Genomic DNA, 23,826 nt, shown 5'->3' with positions numbered 1-23,826 from the left:
GGCTCCTCTGTCCATGGAATTCTCCAGGCAAGAATACTAGAGTGGGATAGCTGTTCGTTTTTCCAAGGAATCTTCCCAACCCAGGGATCAAACCCAGGTCTCCTGCATTACACACAGATTCTTTACCTTCTGAGCCACTTATCAAGGTCATCAAAAATAAGGAAAATGAGAAACTGTTACAGGTGGGAGAGAGGGGCTAAAAAGACATAATAACAAGATACAATACTGTATCCTAGATAGGATCCTGGAAGAGTAAAGGACATAGGTAAAAAAAATAGGTTAAAAAAAAAAAGTAAGGAAATCTGAATAAAGCAGGGACTTTAGTTGATAATACATAAATAATTGGTTCATTAACTGTGACCAAGTTACCACACTAATGTAAGATGTTAACAGTGGGAAAAACTGGGTGTGGGTTATATGCAAATTCTGTACTATGGTTATAATTTTTCTGTAAATTTAAAACTTTCTAAAACTAAGTGAGTGAGTGAAGTTGCTCAGTCGTGTCCAACTCTTTGCGACCCCATGGACTGTAGCCCACCAGGCTCCTCCATCCATGGGATTCTCCAGGCAAGAGTACTGGAGTGGGTTGCCATCTCCTTCTTCAGGGCATCTTTCCGACCCAGGGATCGAACCCAGGTCTCCCACATTGTAGGCAGACGCTTTACCTTCTGAGCCACCAAATAAAATTTTAATGTAAAAGATAGTATTAAAATTCACTTCTTTTTGTGTACAATTCTATTAATTTTAGCACACATACAGATTCATCAGAATATAGAATAGCTTCATCATTTCCAAAAACTATCTCCTGTTATCTCTTTGCATTGCTACACTGTCTTGACACCTCACCCCCTGACAACCACAAATCTATTTTTCATGACTATAATATTGTCTTTTCAAAAATATCACATAACTAGAATCAAGTAGTACATGACATTTTGAGGCCGATTTGCTTCACTTAGCATTGTGCTTTTGAGGTTTATCTAAGTTGCTGAGTGTGTTAATAATTTGTCCCCTTTTATTGCTGTGTAATATTCCACTGTGTGGATAGATTAATATTACAGTTTGCTTATTGATTCACCTACTAAAGGAGTTTGGGGTTGTTTCTAATTTGCAGCCATTATGAAAAATGATGGTATAAACATTTGTGTACAGGTCTTTGTGTGAACATCAGTACATTCATGTCTCTTGGATAAATACTGAGGAGTGAAGTGGCTAGATCAGATGATAGGTGTATGTTTACATTTATAAGAGAATGCTGAACAGTTTTTCAGAGAAGCTGGACCGTTTGACCATCCCTCCAGCAGTGTGTAAGAGCTCCAGTTTCGAAATTCCCTGATGGTCAGGTGGTTAAGAATTCACCTGCCAATGTAAGGGAAACAAGTTCGATCCCTGATATGGGAAGATGTCACTTGCTGCAGGGCAACTAAGTCAAAACTACTGAGCCTGAGCTCTAGAGTCTTCAGCAGCTGCTGAAGCCTGCATGCCTAGAGCCAGTGGTCCACAAGAGAAGCCCCCGCACCACAGCAAAGAATAGCTCCCGTTCTCTGCAACTAAAGAAAGCCCACCTGCAGCAAAAAAGACCCAGAGCAGCCAAAAATAAATAAATAAATAAAATATTAAAAGAAAAAAGAATTCCAGTTGCTCCACAGCCTCACCAGCACTTGGCATTGTCAGAATTATTATATGATAGCCGTTTATATCGGAGAAGGCGATGGCACCCCACTCCAGTACTCTTGCCTGGAAAATCCCATGGATGGAGGAGCCTGGTAGGCTGCAGTCCATGGGGTCGAGAAGAGTCGGACATGACTGAGCGACTTCACTTTCACTTTTCACTTTCATGCATTGGAGAAGGAAATGGCAACCCACTCCAGTGTTCTTGCCTGGAGAATCCCAGGGACGGGGGAGCCTGGTGGGCTGCGGTCTATGGGGTCGCACAGAGTCGGACACGACTGAAGCGACTTAGCAGCAGCAGCAGCCATTTATATTTTATAATTTAATTATACCTGTATGTATCCAAAACAACAAATAGAATGGACTTATATCTCTTTGTATCATATATAAATGGAATAATGCTAAATATAACTCCTTTAATACTTCATTTTTATTCATTCAACATTGATTTTGAAGTTTTTAGTGTTGATTCACATTCATCTGATTCATTCAGTTTAACTGTTGATGGTGTGCTACTTTATACCATAAAGTAGTTATGCAAGTCCCACACAATCATTCAGGTTGTTTCCTATTTCTAATTATCAAAACTAGTCCTGGGGATTCCCTGGCAGTCCAGTGGCTAAGAGTCGGTGCTTGCATTGCAAGGGGCCTGAGTTCAATCCCTGGTCGAGGAAGTGATTTCCCACGAGCTGCACAGTGTCATCAAAAAAAAAAAAAAAGCCCACAGTGCTAAAATAAACATCCTTTTCTATGTCTTCTTTCACACCCATGTGAAAAATTCTCTAGGATAGTAATTCTCAAATCTTTTAGTTTGGGGGCTCTTTTCACTCTTAAAAATCATTGAGAATCCAAAGAATTTTTGTTTATGTATATCATACCTTCCACTCTTTACCATATTAGAAACTAAATTGAAAATGTTTTCTTGGTGGCTCAGATAGTAAACAATCTGCTTGCAATGTAGGAGACCTGGGTTTGATCCCTGGGTTAGGAAGATTCCCTGGAGAAAGGAATGGTTACTCACTCCAGTATTCTTGCCTGAAGAATTTCATGGGCAGAGGAGCCTGGCAGGCTACAGTCCATAGGGTCACAAAGAGTTGGACACGACTGAGCAACTAGCATTACAATACTAAATTTTATAAAATAAAATTACTTTAATTTTTAAAAATGACATATATAAGATAAACATTTTCTTTTCAAAAACAAAAAAAAATAGAAGATAAAATTGTTTTCTATTTTGCATGTCTCTAATGTGTGGCTTAATAAAAAGAGTCTGGGTTCTTTCTATCTGTGCATTGAATCTGTTGAATGAGAGTGAAAGAGTAAAATAGTATTTTAACGTTATTATGAGAATAGCTTTGACCTCATAGAACCCTGAAAGGGTACTGGGGAGAAAACTTTGAGAACTGTTGTCCTAGGTCATATACCTAGATGAGGAATTGCTGGGCTATATAGTTAATATTTTCAATATCTATTCCACCATCAGCCTGTGTGAATTTCCATGTTCTTACATCCTCAGCTATGCATAGTGTTGTCAAGCCTTTTAATACTTGACCAATCTGACTGATGTAAAATAGTGTTCCATTCTTATTTTAATCTGCATTTCTTTGATAACAAGCAGACTGATTCTTGTGTCATCTTTGTACACTTAGTCATCATCTCAGAAGCAAAGCCTTTCCTCATCTTCTCCATTGATGGGCTGCCATTCTGTGCAAAGAACAAACCAGTGCAAAACAAGTCAATCCTAAAGGAAACCAGTCCTGAATACTCATGAAGGACTGATGCTGAAACTGAAACTCCAGTACTTTGGGCACCTGATGCCAAGAACTGACTCACTGGAAAAGACCCTGATGCTGGGAAAGATTGAAGACAGAAGGAGAAGGGGACAACAGAGGATGAGATGGCTGGATGGCATCACCGACTCAATGGACATGAGTTTGAGCAAGCTCTGGGAGTTGATGATGGACAGGGAAGCCTGGAGTGCTGCAGTCCACCAGGTCTCAAAGAGTCAGACACGACTGAACGACTGAACTGAACTGTACTCTCTTTGAGAGAAGATAAGAGGTCTATGCCCACCTACTTTACAAAAGCAGCCCCAGAATCAGCACAGGCTTGGCACACAGTAGGTGCTTAATAAATGTAAAAAAAAATAAACACAACAAATTATTCACTGTTTATAGAATCACACAGGCACAATAACACTTCACTCTGTTAGATTTATTACACCAGTCCCCTTGGTTTTCATTTCCTGTATGTGTTTACTTGCCTCACAAGGCTATATTTCAAGGAAAGGATTATTTCATTCTCATTTTTTTTTTATTCCTGTAGATTTGCCTCTGAGAAAATTTTTCTAAGACAATTATATTTAAATATAATTTTAAATATGTACATATTAAATTACATTTAATATAATTTAAATATGTAAATGTGAGTATGTAAATTGACAGTCTTCTCCCTCAAGTCCTGGACAGCCCCAGGAGGAGGAACACTCATGTCCACTCCATGAAGACGTTCCTTCTGCTCTTGATCCATCCTTTTGCCAGCAAGCTGCAGGGTCAGCTTGGTCATGTTGGGTTACTGCCCTGCCCCCACAAATGGCAGTCACCATCAAGGGCAGAGATGCAGTACTGCATTCCCTACCAAGAAAGGGACAGCCACTTCAGCCTTTGTCCCAGACACATTTCCCATTGTGATGAGCAATAACGGCTCACACAACGTCCACATCAAAGGCAGAGAAGATGTGATAGTGGAAGCAGAGGTCAAGGTAAAGAGAGCCTTGACTTAGTGAAAGTATTAGTCTTTCTGTTGTGTCCAACTCTTTGCCAGCCCATGGACTGTAGCTCACCAGGCTCCTCTGTCCATGGGATTCTCTAGGCAAGAATACTGGAGTCGGTTGACATTCCCTTCTGCAGGGGCTCTTCTCAACCCAGGGATTGAACCCGGGTCTCCTGCACTGCAGGCAAATTCTTTATCGTCTAAGCCAAGAGGGAAGCCAGACTACTACCTGAGCCACCAGGGAAGCCACACTTAAGGAACACAGCAACCTCTAGAAGGTGGAAAAGTCCAGGAAACAGATTCTCTCCTGGATCCTCCAGAAATGAAGGCAGCCCCACCAACTCATGTGTACTTCTGACCTCCAGAACTACAAAATAACAAATTTGTACTGTTTTAAGCCAGTAAGGCTTATGGTAATCTGTTACAGTAGCAACAGTAAACAAATATATTGTATATCCCCAAAGATAGCATTTGTCTTCTTGTAATGCATGTCAAGATATGGAGGCAACCTCAGTGTCCAATAAAAAAGATGTGGGATGTATGTTTGTATTCCAAGATGGAATGCAGACTATGACAAAGAAAGGAAAGTTTAGTCGCTCAGTTGTGTCTGACTCTTTGCAACCCATGGACTGTAGCCCACCAGGCTCTTCTGTCCATCGAATTCTCCAGGCAAGAATATTGGAGTAGGTTGCCATTCTCTTCTCTAGGGGATTTTCCTAACTCAGGGATTGAACCCAGGTCTCCCACATTGCAGGCAGATTCTTTACCAAGTGAGCCACCAGGGAAGCCCAAACTGAAATTATGTATTTCAATTTCTAAACCATGTCTTTGGATTAAAACATCATTTTGAATGCTCCCCAATATTGATATTAAGCAGCACTCTTTCCTCGTGCCTGGAGCTCAGAGGAGGAAGTTGGAAGGACTGTAAGGATCCTGAGGATGCTGATCCGAGGCTGTTACGAATCAGGACATGCTGTGTGTGCTGCCCCCAAACGTCTGACAGCAAGCTGGCGATCACAGGAGACAGCACTCAGCCTGGATGCGCCAGGCGGGCTGACCTCAAAGTCTGGAGTCCAGCTCCTCCCTGAGGCAGAGGTCAAGGTCTAGGAAGAGCCACAGATGCGGTCTCCAGGGTGGGCTGCACCAGCTTGCTCATTACTCTGGTGGGTCAGGGTTGGGAGAGACCCAACTTCATCCTAGGTTCTGCCCCAGAAGGTGGATGGTGGGCAGTGTCCCTTGAACATTCTGCATGGATTGTCCCCAGAGAAGAACAAGAGAAAGCCATGTCCCCGCCTCCCCACACAAATCTGTCTGATGACTGGGCCCAGTGGGGAGGGGATTTGCCCAGCAGGCTGGGTGGAAGTTGCCCTGCCAGATAACCCCAGCTCCAATTAAAGCCATTAACGAGGAATGAGGCCAAGCACCATTATCCCTTATTAGACTCCCTCCAACCAAACGTCTGAGCTTTAAGACACAGAGGGTCACTCTAGGAGCAAACATTCCATGACGTACATTACTTTTAAATATAATCATTCCCAAACAAATGCCATGTGGCCTCTACGGCGATCAACCATCCATCTTTGCCAGGCGTTTCCCAGGACCGAAGACTTGTCCTATAAAAACTGGGAAAATCCAAGGCAAACTGGGACGAGCTGGTCACCCTACTTTCTGCCTCAGTGCGGCTGCTTTGTGCAGTCCTTCAGCTGAGAAGCCAAAGCACAGGTCAGCAGGACTATTTTTCCTGAGCTCTTTAACTCTTTATGAATCACCGACTTATACCTAATTGTCTTCGGAGTAGGGCTTTCACCCCAATAACAACAACTTTCTTGTAACAACAGCTACTGTTTATTGAGCGCTTACCACCTGGAACTCTAGCTCTCCGTTTATTATTTCTGTTAATCCTCTTACTAATCCTAAGAGACAAGCAATTTTTTTCTTATTTTATAGATGATGAAACTCTGGCAACGAGAGCTTAAGTAATTGCTCACGGTCACACCAAAAGTATGTGGCAGAACCAGGAAGGTCTCAGGTCACTCCAATTGCAGAAAACATGTCGTTACCATGACGACATCCTGCCTTTAAAGGAGACTGATCCACAGGGCAACCAGTACCTGTTTTTAGGGGAGGGGTCATGGTCCCAAACAGTAATATGTCCACCCAGGAGGTGCTATTCTGTGCCATTTGTGACCTCCTGCTGCTGTAGCCTTTTGGCTAAGCTTGCCAGGTGGCACAGTGGTGAAGAATCCACCTACCAATGCAAGAAACCCAAGTTCAATCTCTGGGTGGGGAAGATCCCCTGGAGGAGGAAATGGCAACCCACTCCAGTATGTCTTGCCTGGGAAATTCTATGGACAGAGGAGCCTGGTGGGCTACAGTCCATGGGGTCGCAAAGAGTCTGACACGACTGAGCAGGAGTTGCTGTAGCTTATTTTCTGCACAGGCTTTTCCCCAGCCAGAAGTCATGTTTCTGAGAACTGGAAAACCAGAGCCCGCGCAGGGGGTCAAGATGGCCCGTTTCAGCCCCCGCGGTGCTCGGATGCTATGTTGTGAAGCACAGCAGTCTCTATTCTTCCCTTCTGCGATCCGACCCTTTGCGGTCTGAGGTTTGAGGCGACTGCGGGTTCACAGCTGCTCCCGCCTCCTCCGCCTCCTCCTCGTGATCCCCCGCCGGCAGCCCCCGTGGCAGCTCCAGGCACCTCTGCTTGCAGTAAACATGACCTCTGCCTTCCGCCACCAACATGACATTGGCATGTCGCTGCTGATCTGTAAACACAATTGTGTTTTCGGTCTTCTGACCGAATTTTGTTACTGGGATCCTAACAGGCAGCAGGTCTCTGTTTATCTGTAAACAGCAGCCCCATTCCCCGGCAAAGAGGTCTGGATGCTGCTTGTTTTTACTACTTTACAGTAAGAGGAAAGGAAAAGGTGGTTAGTGACAGGCGTCCACACTGCCCCTCCCTCTCCCCACTGTCTGAGATTTTCGTCGCTCTCTCCACATAGGTGCATAGCCCAGACCAACAGAAGGAGCAGGACAAGGTCTCTCTCTGCTTTTTAATATCTCTGGCAGTGACGCTGAAGAATCTAGTGTAAATAAATGGCCAGGACCAGAGGTAACAGCCAACATGCTTCCCTACATGGAGGAAGGAACAAACATGAACAGCTCCCCAGGAGACTGAGCCTAAGGTCCCAGAATCAAGGTTCTGCTTTTGAAGGGCACTCACAATGGGCATTGATGTGCCTTGAGAAACTTGTGTGTTTCTGCCTGTCTGTCTTGAAACCACATGAAGTCTCTTTCTGTAAAACTCAAGTTTTCTGTTAAAATGGGAGGATTTCTTTCCCCCTCCCCAAAGTTGTGTTCTAGCTAAAAGAATATAACCTTTAATGGAATACAGAAACAAGCTGGTGAGTTGAAGTTTTCTTAGAAAATTTCCAAAGGATTGATTGGCCTATAAAATATATCAGTTCAGTCACTCAGTCGTGTCTGACTCTTTGAGACCCCATGAATTGCAGCATGCCAGGTCTCCCTGTCCATCACCATCTCCCAGAGTTCACTCAAACTCATGTCCATTGAGTCGGTGATGCCATCCAGCCATCTCATCCTCTGATATCCCCTCTTCCTCCTGCCCCCAATCCCTCCCAGCATCAGAGTCTTTTCCAATGAGTCAACTCTTTGCATGAGGTGGCCAAAGTACTGGAGTTTCAGCTTTAGCATCATTCCTTCCAAAGAACACCCAGGGCTGATCCCCTTTAGAATGGACTGGTTGGATCTCCTTGCAGTCCAAGGGGGTCTCAAGAGTCTTCTCCAACACCACAGTTCAAAAGCATCAATTCTTCTGCACTCAGCTTTCTTCACAGTCCAACTCTCACATCTATACATGACTACTGGAAAAACCATAGCCTTGACTAGACAGACCTTTGTTGGCAAAGTAAAGTCTCTGCTTTTCAATATGCTATCTAGGTTGGTCATAACTTTTCTTCTAAGGAGTAAGCGTCTTTTAATTTCATGGCTGCAGTCACCATCTGCAGTGATTTTGGAGCCCCCCAAAATAAAGTCTGACACTGTTTCCACTGTTTCCCCATCTATTTGCCATGAAGTGATGGGACTAGATGCCATAATCTTCATTTTCTGAATGTTGAGCTTTAAGCCAACTTTTTCACTCTCCTCTTTCACTTTCATCAAGAGGCTTTTGAGTTCCTCGTCACTTTCTGCCATAAGAGTGGTGTCATCTGCATATCTGAGGTTATTGATATTTCTCCCGGCAATCTTGATTCCAGTTTGTGCTTCTTCCAGCCCAGTGTTCCTCATGATGTACTCTGCATATAAGTTAAATAAGCAGGGTGACAATATACAGCCTTGATGAACTCCTTTTCCTATTTGCAACCAGTCTGTTGTTCCATGTCCAGTTCTAACTATTGCTTCCTGACCTGCATATAGGTTTCTCAAGAGGCAGGTCAGGTGGTCTGGTATTCCCATCTCTTTCAGAATTTTCCACAGTTTATTGTGATCCACACAGTCAAAGGCTTTGGCATAGTCAATAAAGCAGAAATAGATGTTTTTCTGGAACTCTCTTGCTTTTTCCATGATCCAGCGGATGTTGGCAATTTGATCTCTGGTTCCTCTGCCTTTTCTAAAACCAGCTTGAATATCTGGAAGTTCACGGTTCACGTATAGCTGAAGCCTGGCTCGGAGAATTTTGAGCATTACTTTACTAGCATGTGAGATGAGTGCAATTGTGCGGTAGTTTGAGAATTCTTTGGCATTGCCTTTCTTTGGGATTGGAATGAAAACTGACCTGTTCCAGTCCTGTGGCCACTGCTGGGTTTTCCAAATTTGCTGGCCTATTGAGTGCAGCACTTTCACAGCATCATCTTTCAGGATTTGGAATAGCTCAACTGGAATTCCATCACCTCCACTAGCTTTGTTCGTAGTGATGCTTTCTAAGGCCCACTTGACTTCACATTCCAGGATGTCTGGCTCTAGGTAAGTGATCACACCATCATGATTATCTGGGTCATGAAGATCTTTTTTGTACAGTTCTTCTGTGTATTCTTGCCATCTCTTCTTAATATCTTCTGCTTCTGTTAGGTCCATACCATTTCTGTCCTTTATCAAGCCCATCTTTGCATAAAATGTTCCTTTGTTATCTCTGATTTTCTTGAAGAGATCTCTAGTCTTTCCCATTCTGTTGTTTCCCTCTATTTCTTTGCATTGATCGCTGAGGAAGGCTTTCTTATCTCTTTTTGCTATTCTTTGGAACTCTGCATTCAGATATTTATATCTTTCCTTTTCTCCTTTGCTTTTCGCTTCTCTTCTTTTCACAGCTATTTGTAAGGCCTCCCCAGACAGCCATTTTGCTTTTTTGCATTTCTTTTCCATGGGGATGGTCTTGATCCCTGTCTCCTGTACAATGTCACGAACCTCATTCCATAGTTCATCAGGCACTCTATCTATCAGATCTAGTCCCTTAAATCTATTTCTCACTTCCACTGTATAATCATAAGGAATTTGATTTAGGTCATACCTGAATGGTCTAGTGGTTTTCCCTACTTTCTTCAGTTTAAGTCTGAATTTGGTAATAAGGAGCTCATGATCTGAGCCACAGTCAGCTCCCGGTCTTGTTTTTGCTGACTGTATAGAGCTTCTCCATCTTTGGCTGCAAAGAATATAATCAATCTGATTTCAGTGTTGACCATCTGGTGATGTCCATGTGTAGAGTCTTCTCTTGTGTTGTTGGAAGAGGGTGTTTGCTATGACCAGTGCGTTCTCTTGGCAAAACTCTATTAGCCTTTGCCCTGTATTCCAAGGCCAAATTTGCCTGTTACTCCAGGTGTTTCTTGACTTCCTACTTTTGCATTGCAGTCCCCTATAATGAAAAGGACATCTTTTTTGGGTGTTAGTTCTAAAAGGTCTTGTAGGTCTTCATAGAACCATTCAACTTCAGCTTCTTCAGCATTACTGGTTGGGGCATAGACTTGGATTATTGTGATATTGAATGGTTTGCCTTGGAAACGAACAGAGATCATTCTGTCATTTTTGAGATTGCATCCAAGTACTGCATTTCGGACTCTTTTGTTGACTATGATGGCTACTCCATTTCTTCTAAGGGATCCCTGCTCACGGTAGTAGATATAACGGTCATCTGAGTTAAATTCACCCATTCCAGTCCATTTTAGTTCGCTGATTCCTAGAATGTCGATGTTCATTCACTCTTGCCATCTCTTGTTTGACCACTTCCAATTTGCCTTGATTCATGGACCTAACATTCCAGGTTCCTATGCAATATTGCTCTTTACAGCATCGGACCTTGCTTCTATCACCAGTCACATCCACAACTGGGTATTCTTTTTGCTTTGGCTCCATCCCTTCATTCTTTCTGGAGTTATTTCTCTACTGATCTCCAGTAGCATATTGGGCACCTACTGACCTGGGGAGTTTCTCTTTCAGTATCCTATCATTTTGCCTTTTCATACTGATCATGGGGGTTCTCAAGGCAAGAATACTGAAGTGGTTTGCCATTCCCTTCTCCAGTGGACCACATTCTGTCAAATCTCTCCACCATGACCCGCCCGTGTTGGGTGGCCCCACGGGCATGGCTTAGTTTCATTGAGTTAGACAAGGCTGTGGTCCTAGTGTGATTAGATTGACTAGTTTTCTGTGAGTATGGTTTCAGTGTGTCTGCCCTCTGATGCCCTCTTGCAACACCTACCATCTTACTTGGGTTTCTCTTACCTTGGGCGTGGGGTATCTCTTCACGGCTGCTCCAGCAAAGTGCAGCCACTGCTCCTTACCTCGGACGAGGGGTATCTCCTCACCGCCACCCCTCCTGACCTTGAACGTGGAGTAGCTCCTCTAGGTCCTCCTGCGCCCATGCAGCCATTGCTCCTTGGACATGGGGCAGCTCCTCCCAGCCACTGCCCCTGACCTCGGATGTGGGGTAGCTCCTCTCAGCTGCCGCCCTTGACCTCGGATGTGGGGGTAGCTCCTCTCAGCTACTCCTGCATTGTCGCAGCCTGGCACTCTCAGCCACAGCCCCTGACCTCGGACGTGGAGTAGCTCCTCTCAGCCGCCGCCCCTGACCTCGGATGTGGGGTAGCTCCTCTCGGCTGCTCCTGTGTTGTCCCAGCCTGGCACTCTTGGCCGCTGCCCCTGACCTCAGATGTGGGGGTAGCTCCTCTTGGCTGTGCTCAAATATATATGTGTGTGTAAATAAAGTATATAAATTGTATATAATTATAATTTTGTATATTATATAGTACTATAATATACCTAATTATATTGTATTATAATACTATATATCATATATATGTACTATAAATATATACTCTAAGTACAAACATTATATGATATATGCAAAATCATATATGTTAAAGTATATAAAATTTGTGTATTTCGGCTTTCATTACCTCTAGTAATAGAAGTAAAGTGAAGTGAGTGAAGTGCAAGTCACTCAGTTGTGTCCCACTCTTTTCGAGCCTATGGACTATAGTCCATGGAATTCTCCAGGCCAGAATACTGGAGTGGGTAGCCTTTTCCTTTTCCAGGGGATCTTCCCAACTCAGGGATTGAACCCAGGTCTCCCACATTGCAGGTGGATTCTTTACCAGCTGAACCACAAGGGAAGCCCCTAGCAATGGAAGAGAAACGCCAAATTGGAATCTTCTATAAAGCTAAGTTATTGGGAGCATTGTGATTTACGAAAATTCATAAGGTTTCACAATATCAAATGTAGAGAAAGAGGTGATTTCTCTCATTTCTGCTACCTTTGGGAAAGCGGAAAAAGAATTTTAAATATTTATTCTGATTGATGAGAAGAGAAAGAAAACTTACAACTCAAAAAGGAAAATGCTGGAAGATATGGCAAGATTTATGACTAATTAAATTGAAATGAAATATTCAAAATAAAGCCTGTTAATAGAAATAATTATTCTAATTAGTATTATTACAATTATATAATGTATATATGTTATTATTCTAAAATTACTGTAGTTAAAAAGAGAACTTTGATACTTATTTTTCTTCCACTTTGTTCTAAAGAAAACATCTTTTTATTTGTTAAAGGAAACATTTTAATATAGAATTACTACAATAATTTAATATAGTTATCAAAATGGTTCTTTAAATAGAGTTATATTTTGTTGAGGCAGAGAAATGGAATGGACAATTTACTGTAAATTCAATTGGAATCTACAAATCTAAACTTAGTGATGAAATATTTAGTTCAACATGATGGACTGAGCATGTGTTTAGGTGAAAAAATGAAATGCCTAATTTTATTTTTTAATTTAGTTTTTAAAAATTATTTATTTATTTTTGGCCGCATCAGGTCTTAGCTGCGACACACAGGATCTTCACTGCGGCCTGTGAGATCTTTCATTGTGGCTTGTGGGCTCAGTAGTTTCGGCATGCTGACTTGCTTACTCCACTGCTTGTAGAATCTTTTTTCCGTGACCGGGGATTGAACCCATGTCCCCTGCATTGGAATGTGGATTCTTAATCACTGGACCACCAGGGAAGTTCCCCGATTTTAAAATAATAAATATATACCAGTTCTGAAAAAATAAGACTTGGTGCCATCAACAGCACAAAAATTTTAAGAGCTAGTGGAAGGAGAGGGTGGGATGATTAGGGAGAACGGCATTGAAACATGTATAATATCATATATGAAACGAATCACCAGTCCAGGTTTGATTCATGATACTGGATGCTTGGGGCTGGTGCACTGGGATGACCCAGAGGGATGGTACGGGGAGGGAGGAGGGAGGAAGGTTCAGGATGGGGAACGCGTGTATACCCGTGGCAGATTCATGTTGATGTATGGCAAAACCAATACAATATTGTAAAGTAATTAACCTCCAATTAAAATAAATAAATTTATATTTTAAAAAAAGAGCAAAAAGAAAAAGAAAACAGATCTGATGAGGTTCATAGAGAAAACACATCTGAAACAGATATAGTAAAGAATGCTCCTCTAAAAGGGTCCCCAAGGAAAGCAATTCTCAAAATACAGAGACCAGGGTAAGTGTCCAGTGATTATGTCTGCAAGAATGAGTTAAATCACCTGTGTAGCCCCTTCTGCTCAGAGCAGCCAGTGGGGAATCATTTGCATGTAAAATCCTTAGAACAGCAACTGAATTAGCTGAAGGGTGTGCCGTGGGCAGTATTAGTGCCAGAAGAAGCAAAGAAATGCCCAGTAACTGCGTGTCCATGATGGTTGTACAGAAGCTGAGAGATACTTATCTTCCCAGAAATAAAACACACCACAGTGCTTCTCCTGTGGAGTAACCTTCCTTTCTCTGACAACCATGAGGTCTCCTCCTTGCTTGCTGGCCTGCTGTTCCCCAAGCATCGGCTCTTACAGGCAGTGGTTGCTCAGCCTCCCTGTTCAAGAGTAAGGTCTGTTGGGGAAACAGACTCGAACAATGGCAGAGGAATTTGTCATAGCCACAAATACTTATCAAGAGTTCTTCATTTAGAAATGTGAACAGACAAGCAAGGATCACCAGATACTTGACAATAGCCGACAACATAAACAGAAGGATCAAGATGAACAAATAGAACAACCAGTCTTGAACCGAATGGATGTGATACTGAAAACACAAGAAATGAGAAGCATTCTTGGAAATTATAAGCACAAGGACAAACTTCAAAAATGGCAGAAGATTACAACAATTTCTGGATCAGTGAAATGGTGCTTTATGGTTCAAACCTCAAGCCTAAAGAGAAAGTAAAAGGAATTTAAAAGATATACCAGACAAATACTAACCCAAAGAGAGCAAGCATGGCTACACTAATATCACAGTGTGATTTATGAAGAGGAACATCACTAAGAATAGAGTTCCTGGGACCTCTCTGGTGGGCCAATGGTTTAGAATTCACCTTCCAAGGCAGGGAATTAAGGTTCGATCCCTGGTCAGGAAATTAAAATCCCGCACACCAAGAGGCAACTAAGCCAGAGTGCTTCAACTACAGAGCCCACGAACTCAGGAGGCAGAGCATCCAGCTAGAGAGAAGCCCACGCACCACGACTAAGACCTGATGCAGCCACAAATAAATAAATATTTTTTAGAAAGATCACTACTTTCCTTTAAAAAACAGTGAGTAGAAATCACTATATATCAATATGTACATCAGTATGTAATGATAAAAAGTTTAATTCAGCAAGAGTATAAAACAATTCATTTATAAATACCAGAATATATGCAGTAAAAATTGATAGAACTATAATGAGAAATTGAGAAATTATTACTAAATTGGGAAGTTTCAATACACATCTTTCAGTAAATGGTAGTTCAGGCAGACAAAATCAGAAAATATATAAAAGCTTTGAACAACACAGTTAACAAGCTTGGATGAAAGGATACATATGGAAATCTACACCCAATTATCATAGGATATACATTATTTCCAGCATAAATAGAACACTTATCAAAATGGATTATGCAGTCATAAAGCAAGTCTCAGAGTATTTGAGAGAGTAGGTATCCTATAGACCACTGCTTTTCAAAGTGAAGGGTACACAAATCACCCAAAAGTGAAGTTGCTCAGTCGTGTCTGACTCTTTGCGACCCCATGGACTGTGGTCAGCCAGGCTCCTCCATCCATGGGATTTCCCAGGCAAGAATACTGGAGTGGGTTGCCTTTTTTTTCTCCAGGGGATCTTCCCAACCCAGGGATTGAACCCAGGTCTCCCACATTGCAGGCAGACTCTTTACTATCTGAGCCACCAGAGAATCCCAAAGTAAGGGGTACACAAATCACCCAAAGATTTATTTTAGAAAAAAGTATAATTCAGGAGGGTTGTGATGGTGACTCTGCTTTTTCATTAAGCCCCCAGGTGAAGTCTGGTATTGCTGGTCTGCAGACTACACTTCCGGTAGCAAGGACTATAGGTGATGTTCTATTGTGGGCAAAATGCTGTCAAACAGTAATTAATGCACGTGCATGTGCGCTCGGTCGTGTCCGACTCTCTGCAACCCCATGGACTGTAGGATACCAGGTTCCTCTGTCCATGGGATTTTCCAGGCAAAAATACTGGAGCGGGTAGCCCTCTCCTTCTCCAGGAGGTCTTCCCAACCCAGGGATCGAATCTGGGTCTCCCACATGACAGGCAGCTACCTGTCTGAGGCAGCTACCCACATGTCTGAGCTACCAGGGAAGCCTGAAATAAAGATACTCCTTTGTTACATCTGATACGACTAGAGTCCTTATGAGAGAAGACCTGGGAGAATTCACATTCTCTCTCTACCACGTGAGGAGCAGTAAGAAGATGGCTGTCTGCAAACCAGCAAGAGAGTCTTCACCAGGAATTGAACTGGCCAGCCCCTTGCTCTTAGACTTCTCAACCTCCAGAACTGTGAGAAGATAAATTTCTGTTGTTTAAACCACTAAATCTATGGTATTTTGTTACGGTTCCCAAGTTGACAGTACATGAGCTATATGCTTTGTTTTTTAATTAGAATTAGTTTAAAATACTTTTAAAATTCAAAATGTATTTATTTATTTATTTGAATTATAACTGACCAGCAGTATTATATTGGTTTCATGTGTACAGCATAGAGAGTCCATATTTTCATACATTACAGAATAATCACGATAAATCTACCATCTGTCAACATACAAAGTTATTACGATATTATTGACTGTATTCCTATGCTGTATATTACATCCCCATGACAATTACTTTATAACTGGAAGTTTGTATTTCCTAATCTCCTTTATCTATTTCCCCAGGGTGTTCTCAGCTGTGAGGTCTCTATGAGTCCATTTCTGTTTTGTTTTGTTGGTTCATTTGTTTTGTTGTTTAGATTCCATGAATGAGATCACAGAGTATTTGTCTTTGTCTGCCTGGTATAGTTCACTTAGCATAATACCCTCTAGGTTCATCCATGTTGTCACAGATGGTGAGATTTCATTCTTTTTTATGACTGAGTAATATTCTGTCATACGTGTATACCACATCATCTTTATCCATTCACCTATTGATGGATACTTAGTCGTTTGCATGTCTTGACTATTGTAAATATTCCTTGCTGTGATGAACATACGGGTGGATATATATTTTCAAATTAGTGTCTTTTTCTTTGGGTAAATACCTGAAATGGAATAGCTGGATTGTACAGTAGTTCTATTTTTAATTTTTGAGAAACCTCCACAATATTTTCCACAGTGGCTGCACCGATATACTGTTCCACCATCAGTGCACAAGAGTTCCCTTTCCTGCACGTCCTCACCAACACTTACCTTATTCTTTCTTATCTTTTTGATAACGGTCATTCTGACAGGTGGAGGGGATCTTTCATTGTGGTTTTGATTTGCATCTCCCTGATGATCAGTGATGCTGAGCAACTTTTCATGTGCCTGTTGACCATCTGTATGTCTTTTTTGGAAAAATGTCTTTTCGGGTCTTCTGTCCATTTTTTTCCTATTCTCTGGCCCTGGCCTGCCGCATGTGGAATCTTAGTTGCCTAATCAGAAATCAAACTTGTGCCCCCTGCAGTGGATGATTGGAGTCATAACCACTGACCACCAGGGAAGTCCCATTCTGCTCTTTTTGTTTTTTGGGTTTGAATTTTGTAACTTTTATTTATATTACTCAAAGTTTTTTTTGTTTTGTTTTAAGGTATTCTCTTTTTATCATTTATTTATTTATTTTTGGTCGTGCTGGTCCTTGTTGCTCTACATGGGCTTTCTCTACTCACTCAGCTGTGTCCGACTCTTTGCGACCCCATGGACTGTAGCCTACAGGCTCCTTTGTCCATGGGATTTTCCAGGCAAGAATACTGAAGTGGGTTGCCATTTCCTTCTCCAGGAGATCTTCCCAACCCACAGACTGAACCCGGGTCTCCCCCATTGTAGGCACACGCTTTACCATCTGAGCCACCAGGGAAGTCACATTTATTTTTGGTCGTGCTGGGTCTTTGTTGCTGTACATGGGCTTTCTGGAATCAAGATTGCCGGAAGAAATATCAATAACCTCAGATATGCAGATGACACCACCCTTATGGCAGAAAGTGAAGAGGAACTCAAAAGCCTCTTGATGAAAGTGAAAGAGGAGAGTGAAAAAGTTGGCTTAAAGCTCAACATTCAGAAAACTAAGATTATGGCATCTGGTCCCATCACTTCATGGCAAATAGATGGGGAAACAGTGTCACACTTTATTTTTGGGGGCTCCAAAATCACTGCAGATGGTGACTGCAGCCATGAAATTAAAAGACGCTTATTCCTCGGAAGGAAAGTTATGACCAACCTAGATAGCACATTGAAAAGCAGAGATAATACTTTGCCAACAAAGGTCTGTCTAGTCAAGGCTATGGTTTTTCCAGTGGTCATGTATGGATGTGAGAGTTGGACTGTGAAGAAAGCTGAGCGCTGAAGAATTGATGCTTTTGAACTGTGGTGTTGGAGAAGACTCTTGAGAGCCCCTGGGACTGCAAGGAAATCCAACCAGTGCATTCTAAAGGAGATCAGTCCTGGGATTTCTTTGGAAGGAATGATGCTAAAGCTGAAACTCCAGTACTTTGGCCACTTCATGCAAAGAGTTGACTCATTGGAAAAGACTGTGATGCTGGGAGGGATTGGGGGCAGGAGGAGAAGGGGACAACAGAGGATGAGGTGGCTGGATGGCATCACTGACTCGATGGACGTGAGTTTGAGTGAACTCCAGGAGTTGGTGATGGACAGGGAGGCCTGGCGTGCTGCAATTCATGGGGTCACAAAGAGTCGGACACGACTGAGCAACTGAACTGAACTGAACTGACTGATGGGCTTTCTGTACCTTCAGCTACTCGACAGTTGTGATGTGCGGGCATCTCCTTGTGGTGGCTTCTCTTGTTGCAGAGCACAGGCTCTAGGGTGCTCGGGCTTCAGCAGTTGCAGGACCTGGGCTCATTAGTTGCAACTTGCTGGCTCTAGTGTGTGAGTTCAGTAGTTGTGGCACACGGGCTTAGTTGCTCCTCGGCATGTGGAATCTCTTTGGACCAGGGATGGAACCTGTGTCCCCTGCACTGGTATGTGGATTCTCATCCACTGCACCACCAGGGAAGCCCCCAAAGTTTATATTTTTTTAGTGCACTGTTTTTACTTAGTCCAATAATAACTATTTTCCTCTCTATGAGACATGTTGAATCCAAGCGAAAATAAAGTGGATTTTTTTTTAGTCTTTTTGTTGTTTTTTATTAACTTCTTATTTTATAGTTGATTAACAATGTTGTGATAGTTTTAGGTATAAAGCAAAATGATTCAGTTATACATATACATGTATCTATTCTTTTTCAAATTCTTTTCCCATTTAGGTTGTTACGTAATACTGAGGAGAGTTCCCTGTGAACATATGTATGTGCCTGTATATGTATATGTATACATGTGTGTTACATTACATTATATATTAACTATATTTGTTACCTTTAATTGTTAATTTGGCTAGAATTTTGTGCTTCCCTTTCACTGCCACCCCACTCTTACTTCCCTCTGGGTCCCCACAGCTGCTTATCTCTGTTGCAAGATCATAGTTAATTTAACAGTGCACACTCTTGCATGCACACACAAGACATCCAGGCAGTAACATTTCTTCATATTTGCTTCCTAGTCTGGTCTATCAGTTACTGTTAAACAGTCAAAATATTGCCCCATTCTGGGCTTCCCTGGTGGCTCAGTGGTAAAGAATCTACCTGGCAATGCAGGAGATATGGGTTCGATCCCTGATTCAGGAGGATTCCACATGCTGCAGAGCAACTAAGCCCATGCACCACTACTATTGAGTCTGTGCTCCAGATCCTGGGAATCACAGTTACCTAGCCCAGGAGCCGCAACTGCTGAGGCTTGAGCAGCCTAGAGCCTGTGCTCTGCAACAATAGTAGCCACCACAATGAGAGGACTGTGTACCACAACTAGAGAAAAGCCCTCACAGCAACAAAGATCCAGCACAGACTAAATAAATAAACAAAAGTATTAAAAAAATATATATTGATCCTTTCAACTTTTTGTTGTTTGTATCTACCAACATCATTTAACCTACCAACGTTCTATTTTCCTCTTTTTATAGATGAGGTACCAGGGGAGTCTGGCGTGCTGCAGTCCATGGGGTAACAAAGAGTCAACTTAGAGATTGAACAAAGACTACCGAGGTTCAAAGAGTCAGTGGACTTTGTCCAAATTCACCATTCACTAGCATGCATCCTAACCTAGGTATCCATAAACTGCATGCTGGATTTTCTATTCCTTCACCTGACCAAGGCTTGTCTTCCTTAGATATTCTAAAGCCTTATTTATTTTCTTCATTAAAATCTCTCTTTCCTAGCTAATTTCTATCAAATGTCTGTGTGCTAAGAAACCAATTAAAGTTAACAGTATAATGAGTTTCGTGTGTATTTTCACATGAGGATGTTATACAAACCCCAGGAAGCTGAGAGGCAAGGCAGATTGCTGATTTCATTACAGGTGTAGGTGTTTGGGGGCTTCAAGGTGGACAGAAGAGATCCTGTCGCCTGGGGACGAGCAGTCCTGCAGTATCCAGTGATCACACATTTAGGCCCCTGGGAGTCATTGATGCTGCAAAGTCCCAGGTGGTCCCCCTCCCTTTCTTCTCCTCCAGGAAGGCCCAGCTCCATAGCCAGACAGCTCTGTTACCCAACACCCAGCCCAGGAGCAGCCAGCCGCCGTTTATGCTGTCGGTGATCTCATTAGAATGAACGAGATGAGTCAACATTCACACAAAGACCTTCTGGCCTGCAATCTGAGAACAGGTTTAGGAAGAACAAAGCAAAAGGGAGAAATGTAACCAAGAACTATCTCTTTATTGCTTTTGAGTTGTTTAAGGGGGTTTTAAGGGATTAAGGCTAAAGAAATGTTGACTGTAGAGAGAGGAGCAGGATATCAGTTGAACAGAATACAGGTCTTTGTGCTGACTAAGGGGGAGGCACATTAAAAGAAAATCTCATTAGCCTGCCTGCTCACAGGGGATGGGGCTGGACGGCAAAGGTGAAAGAGTTAGGGGGTTTGGAACTGACATGTACACACTGCTGTATTTAAAATGGATAACCAAAAAGGACCTACTGTATAGCCCAGGGAAATCTGCTCAATACTGTGTGGCAGCCTGCATGGGAGGAGAGTTTGGGGAAGAATGGAAACATGTATTTCTATGGGTGAGTCACTCTGCTGTGCGCCTGAAGCTATCACAATATGGTTCATCAGCTATACACCAATATAAAGTAAAAAGTTTAAAAAATTAAAAACAAAATGGATAACTAATAAAGACATACTATATAGCACGGGGAATCTCTGCTCAATATTATTCAACCATCTAAATGGGAAAAGAATTTGAAAAAGAATTGATAGATGTATATATATAACTGAATCACTTTCTGTACCCCTGAAACTGTCAAAACACTGTTAATCAACAGTACCCCAATATAAAATAAAAAGTTTAAAAAAAAGAAAATGTGCTGCTCAGATAAAAGAGGTCTAAAGCTTTTGTTCCCATATTGCTGATAGAATTACTTATTCTGGCAGGGCAGACAATTACAGAACACTTTTGCTCCCTAGTCACCCAAGTTGAAATCAACACTATCAACTCAATATTACTATTTTTAATATTTTCAACCAGAAAAATTAATTATCAAACTGTGGGTTCAATATGACTTTTTAGAATACATACAATGAGAAACATTTTCCTAAAAGCTCGATTTTCATAATAAATGCATCTATTGAAATGATACAAAAATTTAAAAATAAGAAGTTTTTTTTTTTTTTAAAGTGAATGAGAATACAGGTTTCCAGCCTAGGGGGAGAAACCAAGATATAGGGGATTTTTGGGGTCTCCGTTGATGATAAGTAGACAACCAAGGATTACCAGAGGTCCTCTGACACCTCCTGCCAGTCCCTTCTCATATTCTCAGTTGAATCCCTAGGAGGCATCTCATCATAAGCACTGGACACAGAGACAGGCCAAGCCCCAGGCATTATGAAAGCAGTGTGCTAGGGTGTTAGCAGCTGAAGGGCTGGGACTTCTCTGATGATCCATTGGCTAAGACTCAGAGCCCTCAATGCAGGCACCCAAGGTTTGATCCCTGGTTGGGGAACTAGATCCCATGTGGCACTACTGAGACCTGGAGCAGCCAAGTAAATAAATAAATATTTTATTTTTATATTATATATATATGTATATAAATATGGTTGTCATGGTTCAGTCACTAAGTTGTGTCTGACTCTTGCAACCCCACGGACTGTAGCTCATCAGGCTTCTCTGTCCATGGGATTTCCCAGGCAAGAATATTGGAGTGGGTTGCCATGTTGCCATTTCCTTCTCAAGGGGGTTTTCTCTACCCAGGATTGAACCCATGTCTCCTGCATTGCAAGCGGATTCTTTTACCACTGAGTCACCAAGGAAGCATACCCATTTATAAATATATATAATGGTTCTTTTTTAAAAAAGAAAAAAAAAAAAAAACCCTCAAAGGGTCACAAAAAGCCTCAAGGAGGCATGTAAGATGAACCTGGACTATGATAGGCCCCGTCCCATTCCTTTCTTCTCCTTTTCTTGTGTTTCTGTTACTGTTTATCAGCCAGCATCTGTCTGTCTTTATCCTCTCCCTGTGGCTCATTCAAGTCTGTTTTTCTATTATTCTCTGGAGAGTTTCCCCTACATATGGATACAACCCCCCATTTCCCTCCAATGGATGCATGACCACCAGGGGATTTCCACTGAGGAGAAACTTCCTCACCACCCACTTCTCTATCCCCACCTGCTACACACCCACAGTCAAAGGCACAAAGAACAGATAAGGGCTCTGGGCAAAGGAATGATTTATGCTCTTCTTTCAAGTAAGCAGCCTCAAAAGCCCAATAATACTTTCTATTTTTGTCCCTCACCAGATGTTACCTTCCCATTTTTCCAGAAAGCCTGAAGGTAAAGTCTGCCTTCTTTGGGAAAATCCATCATAGTTATAGAGTTAGGGGTGGGGTGGGAATTGCCTTTGCTTCTCCCTTCCATCCTTACCTTCCTTAGGCCTGTCTTGGCTTCCACCTATCCACATTCATTTCCTCCTTTAAGTCTTCTTCAGAATTTTCCTTTGCTGGAAGTTTAATCTTTCTCTGATTGGGAAAAACTTACCATGATGAATCCTGCACCACTCATCCAGTGACCTGGGTTGAGGCACTGATTCTGCCTCTAGCAAGCTGTGTGAACTGGAGATGATGGTTACTCACCTATCTTGGCCTCTTTTACTTGACATCCAAATGAAAAGATGTGATAGGTGATGTGAAGTCTATGATTCTAGGTGGAGTTTCATGTGGGGACTTTGATGGCAGTGACTTTCTTTTTTTAAATTTTATTTTATACCAGAGTAGATTTGATTTATGAGGCTTCCCTAGTAGCTCAGCAGGTAAAGAATCCATCTGCAATGCAGGAGACCTGGGTTCAAGTCCTGGGTGGGGAAGATCCCCTGGAGAAGGGATGGGCTCCCCACTCCAGTATTCTTGGGCTTCCCTGGTGGCTCAGACAGTAAAGAATCCACCAGCAGTGCAGGAGACCTGGGTTTTATCCCTGAATTGGGAAGGTCCCCTGGAGGAGGGCATGGTGAACCACTCTGGTATTCTTGCCTGGATAATCCCCAGGGACAGAGAAGCCTGGCATCCTACAGTCCCTGGGGTCAAAAAGATCTCAGACATGACTGAGCAACTAAGCACAGCACAGCACAGAGTTAGTTTACAGTGTTCCATTAGTTTTAGGTATGCGGCAAAGTGATTCAATTATACATATACATATAACTATTGTTTTTCAGATTCTTTTCCCACATAGTTATCACAGAGTGTTGAGTAGAGTTCCCTGTGCTACACAGTAGGTTCTTGTTGACTATTTTATATATAACAGTGTGCATATGTTAATCCCAATCTCCTAATTTAACCCTCTCCCTCCTCTTTCCCCTTTGGTAACCATCACTTTGTTCTTTAAGTCTCACAGATTCCTTGAGAAATGTCTCGTATCAGGTGGACCCTAGCTGGTCCTTTGCTGAGTGCGAATCATGTCATTGAATGAGACCAGATTTGGCAACAGTGGCAGACTTTATTTTCTTGGGCTCCAAAATCACTGTGGATGGTGACTGCCCCTATGAAATTAAAAGACACTTGCTCCTGGGAAGAAAAGCTATGACAAACCTAGACAGCATATTAAAAAGCAGAGATATCGCTTTGCCAACAAAGAACTGTATAGTCAGAGCTATGGTTTTTCCAGTAATCATGTAAGGATGAGACCATAAAGAAGGCTGAGTGCCAATGAATCGAACATCAATGAGATCAAACCAGTCAATCCTAAAGGAAATCAACCCTATTCATTGGAAGGACTGATGCTGAAGCTGCAGCTCCAATACTTTGGTCACCTGATGCAAAGA

The sequence above is a fragment of the Bos javanicus genome, chromosome 11 (assembly GCF_032452875.1).
Source record: "Bos javanicus breed banteng chromosome 11, ARS-OSU_banteng_1.0, whole genome shotgun sequence".
Classification (NCBI taxonomy): domain Eukaryota; kingdom Metazoa; phylum Chordata; class Mammalia; order Artiodactyla; family Bovidae; genus Bos; species Bos javanicus.
Note: the sequence above shows the minus strand (reverse complement) of the source record.